This window comes from Grammomys surdaster, unplaced genomic scaffold (assembly GCF_004785775.1).
Source record: "Grammomys surdaster isolate TR1022 unplaced genomic scaffold, NIH_TR_1.0 125708, whole genome shotgun sequence".
Lineage (NCBI taxonomy): Eukaryota > Metazoa > Chordata > Mammalia > Rodentia > Muridae > Grammomys > Grammomys surdaster.
In genome coordinates, this window is record NW_021620542.1 from 1,143,833 (window position 1) to 1,159,766 (window position 15,934).

Here is a 15,934-nt window from a genome sequence, read left to right on the forward strand (position 1 = left end):
ACAGAAGTCTTGTCAATGAAGCCCGACAAAGCCAATGTAAATGCTGAGCTGTTCAAGACATTTATGCTCTAGTTTCTATCCAAAAATTTTCACAGGGTTACTGCCATGGTTTTAAATGTGTGGGTTTTTTTTTTTAAATCTGTTTCCAAGTAATTGTGCCTCAGCTAAAACACTCTTATTTTACTTTGGGAGGGGTGATACATAATTTGTTTGGCTAATATATGCCTCTCTTCCACGAAATGCCTTTGTTGTAATCCTATATTTTGGAGTACATTCAATCATAATCTTTTGCTGATGTCCTATAACCATGAACCAACTTCCTATTGCTATGACCCTTAAATACAGTTCTTCATGTAGTGACCCTCAACCTTAATTAATTTAGCTACTAATATGATTTGTAATGTAAATAACTAATATATGACTGCTGTGAAAGAGTCATTACAGCCCCAAATGAATCATGACCCACAGGCTGAGAACCATTGTCTCCTACTGAGACAAACAGTACATAACAATCTAGTACCTGCGTAAGTCACTGCTTGCACCAATTTATGTTGTGAACCCTATAATTCTCATATACGGGTTTGATCTGGAGAAGGATACCTTTTGAAAATGGCCTGAGAGATGGTTAACACTACTCTGGAGGGATTCTGGGAAGCTAGGTTCCACCTTAGGAAAATTGACCTGCTTTAATTAATCATTGTGACCAAACTAGTGCTGTTGCTTAGGGCTACAAGCATTCACCAAGATCAGTAAAATATTTGTACTGGCTCTACTGAACATCACACTAAGTACATATCATACAGTATAATAGTGAATTTTGTATAAAGTTTTGAAATGCTAGGTTGTCCAGCTTAAATCTTGAATTTATCTCATCTCTTGGTGATGATTGCCTTTAATGTTTGCAAGATTAGGCTATTATACTGATATATTGATAAACTGACCTTAATACATGCATGTAATTAAAATAATATAAAAGCAAAAAGGAGGATAGGGATGGGATGGGGGTTCTGGGGAGGGGAAATGGGGAAAGGGGATGACATCTCAAATGTAAATAAATGAAATATCCAATAAAAAATAATTTAAAATATTTAAAATATTGTTTGCATTTTACTATTAAACTGAATATTTTTTTGAAATTGTGGAGTCATGCTTAATTTAATTTTTAAAATATATTTTAATAAAAATGTAATTATATTGGTTTTCTTCCTTTTATTCTCTCTCACATATTTCCTGCACCCTACTCATTCCCTCACAAACTCATTGCATCTTTTTCTAGAATTGCTACTACTACTACTACTACTACTCAAACACACACACACACACACACACACACACACACATACTCAGACACAAACACGTACATTTATGTAAATATAGCCTTGAGTCTGTTAAATATTACTTATATGATTTCAGAAATAGCTACTAAGAATTAGATAGCCACCTAGGGAGCTTAACTTTTTTTTAAAAAAGTTTTATTTATATTTTTATGTATGTGAGTAAGAAGTCACTGTCTTCACACATTCCAGAAGAGGACCTCAGATACTGTTATAGATCGTTGTGAGCTACAATATGGTTGCTGGGAATTGAACTTAGAACCTTTGGAAGAGCGGTCAGTGCTCTTAACCACTGAGCCATCTCTCCAGCCCTAGGGAGTTTATCTTGTAAAAGACTAATTCTCCTTTTCTCAAACATTGTTAGTTGTCTAGTTTTTAGTCTGGGAGTGGAACTCCATTACATTTGCCCTGCAAAGAAAGCATCTCTATTAGAGTTACTGCATTCAGGTCTTGTTCAGGCAGCTTCATGTATCTTCTCTGTGTTTTCTGCGAGACGCAATTAACAAAAAAGACTTCCTTACTGGTTCTTTTGCCTATTTTTCTGTGATGTTCCATGAGCCTTGGATGTAGAAGTTACATTGTTATATTCACTGGAGCTGAGTATCCCAGGATCCTTTTTTCATTGTTTTGACCAGTTGTCCTGGTCAAAGATGGATGGAAAATATTATTCTGCTTTATGGTAGTCTCCATTTGCTGTGAGGGAAATTTCTGTGATGGGGTATGAGCTACACTTACACACGCTTATCTGTGACTATAAACAAAAGTATTTAAACTGCATCTAAGAGTTATGCTAGTTTAGTAAAGTGGTTCCAGATACCCTCCTTAGAAACCATAAAATCACTAAAGCAGAAAAGTTAAGAAGATTTCAAATCTCAGACATAATTTCTCTCCTGGTACGTGGTAGGTCATAAATCCAATTATACTGCTGTTGACAACTTCAGACTTAAGAGTGCCACTATTGCTTGGTGGTTGTTTAAATGAGAATGCCTCCCATAGCATTATATATGTGTGGGCTTTATGGAGAGAAAGTCCATCACAGGCTTGGAAGGATAATGTTTCTAAAGCCCAAGCCAGGTTCAGACTTTCTCCATTACTCTCTCTACTTGCAGATCTGGATGAAGCTCCTCTCCACTTCTCTGGTACCATCCCTACCTGCCACCATTCTCTCTGTCATGATAATACAGAACTAACCCTCTAAAACTATAAAAACAAACAAACAACTAAATGCTTTCCTTTATAAGAGTTGCCTTGTGACTCATAGGCATCACAGCTTTTAGAACAATTGGTTGTTTCCCTCCCCAAATCTAGAGCACAGAGAAGAGGCTTTCAGGTCACATCTAACCCAGATGGTGAACACTAAGGTTTTTTAAAAATGCTTTTAAGACCCTGGGTCCATATCGTAAATTTGCTTTCGTGAAATTTTTGCATGAATTCCCACTTGATTGACATGCCCTTACCAACACTGGGTATTAGAAAATAAATTTCTAAGGATTAAAGATTAAATATAATGAAAATAACCATAAGTCTTTAATCCATCAGGGATTTATTTTGGAATAAAACATGATGTAGGAATGCATCTTATTAGACTCTTATTGCACTGGCATTTATGGATTAATCCACTTGGTCATCCGGCTCATCTAAAATGCCAGTTTGAGTTTCATTAAATCAGTAATTATGCTTTCACTGCTAAATTCTAATCACTCATGTGTCTACCTATAATGATACTCACGGTTTTTACTATATTCCCTTATTAGTAAAGCTTATGAAATTTTAGAGACTGGGAGGAAAAACTTCCTCCATTATTTACTGTACATTTGTATGTGCAAACCAAAAAAATATTTAGACTACATTTTCAAGTTCAATTCACATTCTTAAGTTAAAAATGGAGATTAGGACAGTATTCTGTCTTTGCATTATTTGGGGAAGAGTGTGATATTTCTATTTATTTAACATAAACTAACTTTTGTCTTTACCTTAAAGAGATAGTGTCGAATCCATCAATTAAAGAACTAAAGTGTTTATCTTGTTGAACATTTTAGAATTTGCATTCTTCCTATTGTAAATGACTTTTGTAATCTTCATTTTGGCTGATGTTGCATGATCGATGGCTGTCTACAGCATTATCAATCAGCCAGTGCTCTTAAACTGTTAAGAGCTAGTAAGATTTAGGTAGTTTTCTTTGATTTCCAGGGTACAAAATCATGCCTTTAGTAATTAATATTTGCAAAGGACACTGTCAATAGAACAAATGGCAACCAACAAATTGGGAAAAGATCTTTACCAATTCCACTTCCATTAGAGGACTAATATCAAATATATACAAAGAACTCAAGAAATTAGACTCCAGACAACCAAATAAACTTATTAAAAATGGGGTACAGAGCTAAACAAAGAATTCTCAACTGAGCAAACTGAAATGATCGAGAAGCACCTAAAGAAATGTTCAGCATCCTTAGTCATCAGGGAAATGCAAAACAAAACAACCCTGAGATTCTACCTCATACCAGTCAGAATGGTTAAGATTAAAAACTCAGGTGATAGCAGATACTGACAAGGATGTGGAGAAAGAGAAACACTCCTCCGTTGTTGGTGGTATTGCAAGATGGTGCAACCACTCTGGAAAACAGTCTGGTAGTTCCTGAGGAAATTGGACATAGCATTACCTGAGGACCCAGCTATACCACCCCTGGGCATATACCCAGAAGATGCTCCAACATATAACAAGGACATATGCTCCACTATGTTCATAGCAGCCTTATTTATAATAGCCAGAAGCTGGAAAGAACCCAGATGTCCTTCAACAGAGGAATGGATACAAAAAATGTGGTACATTTACACACTGCAGTATTACTCAGCTATTAAAAACAATGAATTCATAAAATTCTTATGTAAATGGATGGAACTAGAAAATATTATCCAGAGTGAGGTAACCTAATCACAAAAGAACACACATGGTATTCACTCACTAATAATTGGACATTAGCCCAGAAGCTTGAAATACCCAAGATTCAACTCACAGACCACATGAAGCTCATGAAGAAGGAAGACCAATTTTGGGTACTTCAGTTCTTCTTAGCAGGAGTAACAAAATACTCAAGGGAGAAAATATGGAGAAAAAATGTGGGACAGAAACTGAAGTAGCAGCCATCTGGACAACATTCCACCTGGGTATTCATCCCATATGCAGTCATCAAAGATAGATGCTGATGTGGATGTCAGGAAGTGTATGCTGACAGGAGCCTGATATAGCTCTCTCCTTAGAGGTCTGCCAGAGCCTGACATATTCAGAGGCAGATGCTCACAGCTAACCATTGATCTAATAAAGAGCTTCCCAAAGGAGGAGTTAGAGAGAAGGAACTGAAGGAGGTGAAAGGGTTTGAGGCCCCAAATAGAGAGCAACAATACCAACCAACCAGAGCTCCCAGGGTCTAAACTACCAGTCTGGGAGCACATAGGGAGGGACTCATGGCTCCAGCTGTATATGTAGGGGAGGAAGGCCTTGTTGAGCATAGGTGGGAGAGGAGATCCTTGGTTCCATGAAAGCTGGATGAAGAGTGTGGGGGGATTAGAGGGTGGGAAGGTGGGAGAGATAGGGCAGGTGGGGGCACACCCTCATGGAAGCAGGAGGAGGACGGATAGGATAGGGGGTTCCTGAGCGGGGCAGGAGGAGAAATGGGGTAAGGGGATAACAACTGAAATGTAAATAAAATGTCCAATAAAAAAGGGGAAAATGTAATTAATATTTCTACTTTTCTTTAGGCTATAAATTTGTTCATGTTGTTTTCATAACTACACTAGAATATTCAAAATAATGTTTTAAAAAATAATAGTCCCATTAGTGAATTTGTTGTGTTGCTATGTTAAATGGAAACATCCTTAATGCTGAACCATATGACAAAAGGCTTAAAGCAGCCTGAAGGATATTGTCTAAGGAAGCATTCAGGCTGTTTTCCCATCCTTCGGTTATTCTTATGGTTTCCTAAGTTTACAGATATATTTTTTTCATAGAATTTAGTTTGCTTTAGATGTTTGTGTATTAAATGGAATAACAACTTCTATTTTGTAATGTCAACAGTCCTCTTCCATTCCTAGCATAAAGAGAGTTTTCAACTTAAGAATTATTGTCAAAGCCTGACTGCATAGGGGTTGATGTCAAAAGTATCCCCTCTCCAGGAAAAAGATATTGGGATGGGTATGGCCCTCATGCCTCACTGGACAACAACAGGGGGACTGGAGCCATTACAAGATCCCCTTCAATTACTGGAGGTCAGGTCTCTATCCCAGCCTTTGCAAGATTAGAATTGCCACAGGCCTTCTATACTTTGAGAAGGGAGGAGATGTCAGAGGCAGCCCTGCTTACACACTGAAGGCCTAAAATCAGCCATAGGCCTAAAATCAGCAATAGGCCTGTCATACATGTGTACTAACACCAAGTCTTGGGTCTCTGTGGAAAAACATTGAAACAGATGGCTATAAGCTATTGTAAATAGGCAGCTTTTGTGGAAATTTACAAGCCTGAATAGTCATAGACCTTGTAAATAGGTAGCCTTGGCAGAGAATACCAACTTAGATAAGGACAAGTGAGTCATAGGCAGAGTCATAGTGATCTGTTCCCTGAACCTTCACCCAGCTGATACCCGGTTCTGAAAGATATCTGTATTCTCCCTGAACACCCACACTCCAGTGTCATCCCCTTCACTACATCCTGCCTTTCTGTGTTTATAACCCCTGTGTGAATGAATTATGATTTGATAAATATAAATAAATTATTTTTAAAAATCTACTTTCAGAGAAAAAACAGAATTAATGTCAAATATTAAATTTACCAGGCAACTATATAAACTTTTTCTTGTTGGTCTAATAATATGATACACTAAAATAATACATTATATAGAATTAAATACCATTTTACATTTTAATTTATTGATGGGTTTATATATTTACAGTTTTTAACATGTATTTATGTATGATGGTGCTTTTGTTGGTTTGTCATTATCCTTTAGTGTAGTATACATTTAGTTCTAATACGAATTTCTATAACTGTTAGATCAATGAAGCATAAAATAATAATTTATTAAATTGCTTGTTTTAATATACTGTTTGAAATTTATCGGTAGAGAAAAGACCTTTCCTTTAATGAGAAAAATTCTTGTAGTATGATGTTCATAAAACTTTAACTCTGAAAGAGTAAGGAAAAGATAATTCATTTGAAATGTTTTCTGTCTTTGTCTATATTATAAAAATTATTAAGTAAAATTATTAGGTATCCAATAAAAAATGAAAGGTCAAATTAGAGGAAAATCATGATTGAGTCTGTATCAGTGGGTATTACTAATGGAATCATCAAGTGGTCAGAGGTGTACACATATAGTAATAAATACAATCAGATGGGGTTTTGGAACCTACTGCTTAGTAAACATAAACCACCTGAACTCCACTTTCTAAACCTGTGCTGGTAGAATCTGTAAATCATTTTATTTAATTTTTGAGAAGCATGCTTATAAGAATTTTTTTATATTTTATATTGATTCCTAAAACATTAGTGAAGGACATGTGTTTTGGTATTCAAGCATCAAATGCATCAAGAAAGTTTATGAATGTGGCTCAATAGCAGGTAAATGTGTTAGGACACACAAGGCTAACAATAATATCAACCAACCAGACCCCCCAGAGCTCCTAGGGATTAAATCACCAACCAAAGAGTACATATGGAGGGAACCATGGCTCCAGCTGCATATGTAGCAAACGATGCTTTGTTGGGCATCAATGGAAAGAGAAGCCCTTGGTACTGTGAAGGCTACCAATTTGAACCAAATAGCCATTAAACATGAAAAGGAAGGATGAGATGGAGAAAGAAATAGAAAAAAGAAAGATAAAGGCAGAGAAAGGGGAAGAGGAAAAATCAGATGGCAGAAAATGTATATAAAATTAATAAATTTGTGGTTGTTTATTGTTGATCCTTTTTTCTGAAGATCTGCATTATTTATATTTCATAGTCCCTATAAAATATAGTTTCTGAGTACACTGAAGAGAAAAATACAAAACCTTCTAGCATTCTGGGCAGAAATATTTATCTTTACAATTCATTCAGATTCAGATTAAAAAAAAACAATAACAACAAGGATTATAACAAGAAGACACCAGAAAAATTATGATTTCAAAGTCAACAATAACACCTGAAAACCACAGAAATAAGAAATAACTTTTAAAAATTACCATTAATTTATCCCATATACAGTTACCAAACCCATACACTATTGTTAATGCCAAGAAGTACATGCTGATAGGAGCCTGATATAGCTGTCTCCCAAGATGCTCTGCCAGAGTCTGACAAATTCAGAAGCTCACAGTCAACCATTGGACTGAGCGTGAGGTCCTCAATGGAGAAGTTAGGGAAAGGACTGATGGAGCTGACAGGGTTTGCAACCGCTAGAAAGAACAACAATATCAACCATATATAATATAATAAATATAATATGATATGATATGATATGATATGATATAATATAATATAATATAATATAGGTATATAATAATATACCAATAATATTGGTAGTCCCCCCAAATCTCACAGGGACTTAACCACCAACCAAAGAGTACACATGGAGGGACCCATGGCTCTAGCTGCATATGTACAAGAAAATGGCTTTGTCAGTCATCAATGGGAGAAGAGGCCACTGGTCCTGTGAAGGCTCAATGCCTCAGTATAGGGGAATGCCAGGGTGGGGAGGCAGGAGTTGATGCGTGGGTGGGGGAACACCCTCATAGAAGCAGGAGGAGGGGCGTGTCATAGGAGATTTCTGATTGGGAAACCGTGAAATTGGATAACATTTGAAATGTAAATAAAAAAGTCCAATTAAAAAATCACCATTAAAATTATGCATTAAAAAACTAAATGAAGTTATACTTTTATGTAAAATTTTGTGTAATTTGTTTGTATTATTGAAGGGTTTTTTTCCAGCCTTCTATCAATTTATTAAAATAATGTGTGTTAGGGTTTCAGTTTATTTTGTTTATTCTTTTGTACTTGGTACCTCTTCTAAACTTTAGAGTAAAATGTAGGTTTTCCTTTTTGGTCTCCATATCAGAAAATCTTCCAATTAACCGTTTAAAGGGTAAAAGTATGTAGACATGCTATGAAACATACACACCCTTAGAGCACTCTGGAAAGTTCATTATTAAGTACTGTTTCTGTTAAGCATTTTCATTGATCATATTTGTATTAAACATACAAAGCATTCCAAAATTAAATATTTCATCATGGGAGCTGTGTGAGATGATGCATGTCTGTAATACCAACACTTGGAAGGTAGAGACAAGTGGATATTTGTGAGTTCCTGGCTAGCCAGAACTTCAAAATATGACCCTATCTATAAACAAACAAACAATCACATTTGTATATAGTTGAATAAATATACAATAAATACTCTGTGCTTTTCAACATTAATGGATGTAATTTTAGTAATTTAAAAAATAATTTAAAAATTGTATTAGTTCTTTTTTTGAAATTAATGTTTTATTGGATATTTTATTTGCATTTCAGATGTTATCCCCTTCCCCCCCCCCAAGAAACCACCTATCCCATCCCTCCTCCTCCTGCTTCTATGAGGATGTGTTCCCACCCACCCATCCACGAACTCACACCTCCCCGTTCTCAAATTCCCCCACATTGGGGCATCCAGCTTTCAAGGGACCAAGGACCTCCTCTCCCACCTATGCCCTTCAAGGTCATCTTCCCCTACATATACAACTGGAGCTGTGGGACCCTCCCTATGTGCTCCCAGGCTGGTGGTTTAGACCCCTAGAGCTCTGGTTTGTTGGTATTGTTGCTCTCCCCATGGGGCCATAAGCTTCTTCAGCTCCTTCAGTCTTCTCTCTAACTCCTCCATTGGGAACTCCATGATCAGTTCAATGGTTAGCTGTGAGTATCCATCTATGTATATGTCAGTCTCTCGCAGAGCCGCTAAGTAGACAGCTCTATCAGGCTCCAATGTGTTTTAAACATATTTACCTCCCTACCCAAAATTTCTCCAATTCATCTTTCCTACTAACCCACATGACTTTGTGTTATTTTTCCTTCAAGAATAATTTTATGCTGACCAAATTTTTTTTAATGTGTAGTCACTGACGTAGAAGTGATCAATTTACCAGGGCCTACACATAGACGCATCTGCCTCTCCCTCTTCCAGATGCTAACATTTGCCAACAACTCCATGTCTTACAGAGAGATTACGATTCCTGTCTCCTTGATAGAAACCGGAATCTATTGGTTTTCAAAACCAGTTGCAATGACTGTGTGTTAGTATGTGCAGCTGCCCTCCTGTGTCCAGAAGAGCTGTCTTCTAGTCATCTAGCATCTTAAGCTGTTAAATTCTTTCTGTTTCCTCTACCAAGATGACCCCCTGACCCTTGATTTCAGTATGACCAGTATAAGGCAGAGGTCTGATGAAGTCATTCCAAACACTTAAAAATTTTATTGAAGAAAAAGAAAACTAAACTTTTTTTTCATAAGCTCTATTTGTAAAGTTGTACTTTTGTGATCCATTAACAGTCATTATACATCATGGGGAAATTATGATTTATTATTTATTCTATATTGATTCATTAACTATAGTAGAATTTCTTATAAATACATAACATAGTTAGATATATTTTCAGTGGCAGATGTTGCTTTTGGAAATTGAGAATGCATACATCTTGATCTCTTGATCTCTTGCCTTCTTGCTTCTGCTCTGTCCCCTTACCTTTTTCCCATTCCTTTCCCCTTCTCTCCATGAACTCATGCCCGGGCTCTACTCTTCTACTTCTCTACTCCCCTCAACATGCCCTGAAAAAACTCTATTCTATACTTAAAAAGGAAAAAAAAGGAAAGAGAAAAAGAGAATACTTGCAATATTTTCAAATTGATTTAAATTGTTGTAGTAAAAATTATAAATGTAAAAATTAGGATTCCTGAGTTCAAATCCTGTTTCTATCATTTACTAATATTTTAGCATTAGACATTTTTGTTTTACTAACCTCTCTATAAATTTTATAAACACCTCTCTCATAAAATTCTTAAAGTATTAAAATTTAATACCTGCTATATTCTAATGATTTAATAAATGTTATCTATTATTGTAATCATTTTTATTAATTAAAACATCCTAGCAGCTAGTTTTTTTCCTAATACTACAGAGGCTGGATATAACAGAAGAAAGGCCTTCAGGCTATAGATATACATAATCAAATCTAAATGAAAGGAGAAGAGGAGGAGGAGGAGGAGGAATAGGAAGACAAGAAGGAGGGAGAGAAGGAGGAGGAGGAGGAGGAGGAGGAGAAAGAGGAAGAAGAGGAAGAGGAGAAAAGGAGGAGGAAGAGGAAAAGGAAGAAGAGGAAGTTGAGAAAAAGAAGAAGGAGGAGGGAAAGGAGGAGGAGGAGGAGTAGAAGAAAGAGGAAGAGGAGGAGGAAGAAGAGAAAAGGAGGAGGAGGAAGTGGATAAAAGGAGGAAGAGGAGGAGGAGGAGGAGGAGGAGGAGGAGGAGGAATTTTCCTCAGCTCTAGGTGACTTGAATATATCAGGGCCAGATTTTTAGTGCAAATGTACAGCATTTCTGCTGTTAGGTCACTGGAGAACCCTTCTACAATATGTTCAACTTAGAAATGTGTCCTACTCCTCTAACAATGTAAGTTATAAACTGACTTATTCTCACCATGTCAGCATATTATCAGTAACATTTGTTATTTTTGATTTTTGTAGTTTTAAGGAATCCTAATGAAAGGTCATTTTGAGAAGGTTGGAGCAAAGTTGCATGAGCTGTTATTCTGTCAATAATTATGCTCTAAAAGTATGTAAAACAACATACAGTAGTTAAGGCACCTTCAGGTTTCTAAAAAACTATACTTTTCTAGGTATGCTCAAGTCCATTTCATTGTCTCAGTGTCTACAAAAACATTCATTGTTAATTTGTAGACATTGAAAACATAAATGTTTGTTTACTATATTTCTATTTAGTTGATTAGTAGCTTCATAATGATGTTGTTTTATTCACTGTTCTTTCTGTGTAATGGCAAAAATTGATTGTCAATTTGACATGTTGTCAAGCCACTTAGGAGATAAGACTCTAGGTACATGTATAAGATAATATTGAGACTAGATTAACAGATTAAAAAAAACTTATCTTAAATGTAGGTCACACCTGTCCAAGAGGTGTTTCAATAAAAAGCAGAAAATAAATTGAAAACCAGAATACATCTCTCCCTTCTGTAATTCAAATGCTGTCTTTGTGACCTAAATTAAGGCAATTCATAGAACAATGAGATTAGGATATAGGAGAGTTTGTGTCCATGGTGGCAGAGTAGGGGAATGGTGAAAGGAACAAATATTAACCTATGCCACAATTCACAATCAAGGTGGAGAGAAAACAGGAATGACAACAGTATTTTTAAACATCAAAGTCCACTCTTCCTAAACCTTCCCAAATGATTCAATCACCTAAAGACTATGTATTCATACATAGAAACACACAGAGGCTATTCTTGTTCAAATGATAATAAATAACAGTGTCATGCTTCCATCTCCATGTTGGACTGGACCTTTCTTTTCATGCTGTTTTTGTTGGCTATTGTTTTTAGAGAAACAGGCAAAGGAACTACTACAAACTGCGATATTTACTACAATAGAACAGTTACTGAGACATGTAGAAGGACTTGTGAAAACAGCTGTTCAATAACAGGGCTGGATATCTGTCATGTTCTATCTCTCATGATTCAATTTTGCTGTTGCAGATGTAATAAGATTTTCACTAGTAAATTAAATGTCTTATTGTAACGAAGATATTGTTGTGCTAGATCCAATAACAATAAGAGAAAAAGTCTAATGGGGATGTAATCAGTCACAAGTAGGAGGGATTTAAAACAAAAACTAAATAGACTAAGACTGTGTGGGAAATTTTAATAGAAAGAACTCATGGTTTGGATGATGTACCTTTTAAAGGCTAGAGAAAGTTCACTGATATGATACATGAACTGTTGAAAGCAACAGTTTGTATGAACAAGAAACAAAAACAAAGTCGTGAGATGAAGTATAATCTAGGACAATCAAATTAAAATATAATTCCAATATGATCAGAAAATTTGTATGAGTAATTGTTGGAAATTCTAGGGACATGATGGTCATTTTATGTTTTCAAGATTAAAAAGAATGGAATGGTTGGAATCATTACAGATCTTCTATTCCTTAAGGTCTATGCCTCTTGTTGAAAAACAATAAAATAGAAATATTCCAGGGATGGTATAGTAAGTGTTAATTATCTAAGGAATTTGATGTGTTGATTCTGTTCCTGACTGTACCTCCCTTGAATTCACCAGTTTGACCCATACAGACACCAGAAGGAATCTCTGAAAATGAACCTGAGCCGTAACTTCAATTCTTACTGTTACAAAAAAGGAGGTCTTCTGGAAATCCTACAAGTCAGCCTCGGGCAAATGATACATAGCTGTTGACTTATCAAATATGTTTTTTAATATTCAATTCTAAAAGAGTACCAGCAGAAGGATTTCTCTTGAGAAAAAAAAAGCATCTATTATAATTTGCCTTGTAATACAAGTCATAACACAACAGGAAACTTTGGACTGTATATCAATTCTGAAAAATTGAGCTACTGTATTTATTGTATCAATGTCATTATTTGTATTGGGAAGGAGAAAAGAGAGCGATTATTTTCCTTGTGGAAAATTGGTATTCCAGAAACTCTAGGACTAACTACATTTATAAATAGACGATTGACTAATTAAGTCAATTGTAGTTATTGACTGGTAAGGGACATGAGCAAGATAATAACTACAAAAGTGAAGATAAGTTGCTGTTTCTTTGTCACACTCATGTCTTTTAAGAAGGGAAGGGACCACCTTACAGGCTCATTAGGTTATATGGAGAACATATTTCATATTCTTTTTGTTTTGTTTTGTTTTGTTTTTCAAGACAGGGTTTCTCTGTGTAGCCCTGGCTGTCCCGGAACTCACTCTGTAGATCAGGCTGGCCTCGAACTCAAAAATCCACCTGCCTCTGCCTCCCAAGTGCTGGGATTAAAGGCGTGTGCCACCACCGCCCAGCCCTATTGTGTCTTTTTGACCATCCTGTAGTTTGATTTCTGGGTAGAAACCTATTCTGACTGGGCTTCTGCCTTTTCTTACAGCTTTTTTTTTTTCTGACAGCTTTACTCTCCAGGTACTAACAGAAATGTCCTATCTACACCCACTTATCCAGAAACAACAGGTGACCAACAGATGAGTTGCTTGTAATACAAAATGTGTCACTCATGTGCTGCTGACCTCATAGACAGTCACCAGACAGACAACCCAACACATCATCTTGGAAGTAATATCCTGAGCACTGAGGTTTCATACCTTAGGATAATTCACATATATTAAGGAATAATGTAACATCCTCCACATAAGACACATTGAATTTCATGCAAGTATGTGGACAGAACCCAGGTACACTGGTAAACATCCTGTATTAGACAGGAAAACCTCCCAAAGTATATCCCTCTTTAAGTCACAGATTCCACAAGAGTTCCAAAGATGAGAAACATAAACTAGAGGTACAAAGGAAAAGAAGATCATTGATTTGTAGGTCTGTATTAGTGAAACCCAGAGTTTTCTTAGCCTACTTCCCATCTGCTCCCAAGGTTGAAGCTCTTTTCACACCATTTATTTCAACTTGAACTTCAAATACAGTAATTTGAGGGCAGATGTAACATCAGAGTTTCCCATACCATTTTGAAATGAGTGAAACCTGCCATTGCGACTTCCCAGTACAAATTCAATAGAGAAGAAGAGTTTTCTAAATGGGATATTGTACAAAGTGCAAGGTTCCCTTGATGCCTGACACTCATTTTCTCAACTGCAGTGAAATCATCATCATATTTTAAGGTACCTTTTGTACAGATATATGGAAAAAGAGATGAAAAATTAAATCTTCCTCCTTAGCTGTTGTATTCTATACTATAACATTTGATCTACAATATTGCATATATTATCACTACTTCTTTGTCTCTGATATGAATGGAGAGAATAAATGAAGAAATAGTAAAAAGTATATTAAAAATCTGCTATATAAATTATTAAAACTGACTTTATGAAATATTTTTTTATTTTATTAATTATTATTAAAATGGCAAATATATTTGAGGAGACACAATTGTTAAAAATCAAATTGTTATTTCAGATATTTCATATATATCCCACATTTCTATCAGCCAAATCTTGCTATTATTCAATGTCTTTTCAGGGCACACTGTTCCCTAACTTACATGGCAATTAGCATAGTACCAGTCACAGTAGAGGAAGTACCAATATTTCACATAATAGAGAGTATATGTGAAAATACAATCATTATAGTTTGTTTGCTTGTTTGTTTCTGTTTAAATTTAGTCAGGTAGTAAGTTAGTATCTCCTGTAAGAATTTAATCCTTTTTTTCCTACATGGAGAATAATGGTCACTTCAGAAAAAAATATCTTAAATCTGTTTCACAAAGAATGAAGGAATATGATTTTTATTCTAAAAGTTTTATTATAAAATAAACAGAGAGGCATCCTTATTTTTTAAAAAGTGAGTTGGAAGGAAATACAACATTAATAACAGTATCAATATTGTGAATGGAAAGGGGTGATCTATAAAAACACATTTTTTTATTTCTAGTTAATGGAAAAATAATAAGAATAAATGGAAATAATTAGGGCACTTCTCAGCTTTGCTACTGGACAGTTTATTATTAAATATGTAATACAGGACTAAAACATGAAACAGATTAGCATTTCTTCAAGCTCCTCATTGAAAATGGAAAAGAAATGCACAGTTATTATAAAGGCCCAGAGAAGCCAGGCAGTGGTGGCTCACGCCTTTAATCCCAGCAATTGGGAAGCAGAGGCAGGTGGATTTCTGAGTTCCAGGCCAGCCTGGTCTACAGAGTGAGTTCCAGGACAGCCAGGACTACACAGAGAAACGCTGTCTCGAAAAAACAAAACAAAACTAAATAAATAAATAAATAAATAAATAAATAAATAAAATAAAATAAAGGTCCAGAGAATGTTATCTTTCAAATGGCATAGAAGCAGGATTCATTAAAGCCCACAATTCCATGAGGACAAAAACATATTCTCTAAAATGAGCACTTTGCAATTTTTTAGTCATTTTCTTTTTCTGTCAGTGTTTATAACTGTGGAGAATTGGTTTTGAATTAAAGTTTTTTGGGGTATATTTTATTTACCTTTCAGATGTAATCCCCTTTCCCCAATTTCCCACCACCCAGGAACCCCCTATCACATCCCGTCTCCTCCGGCTTCTATGAGGATATGCCTCCAATCTCCCTACCACTCCCACCTCTCCACACACAATTTCCCGCTCACTGGGGCCTCTAGCCTTCACTGGACAAAGGACTTCCTCATTCACCTGTGCCTGACAATGTCATCCTCCCCTACATATACAGCTGGGGCTATGGGTCCCTCCCTATGTGCTCTCAGGCTGGTGGTTTAGACCCTGGGAGCTCTGGTTTGTTGGTATTGCTCTCCTCATGGGGCCACAAACCCTTTCAGCTCCTTCAGTCTTCTCTCTCACTC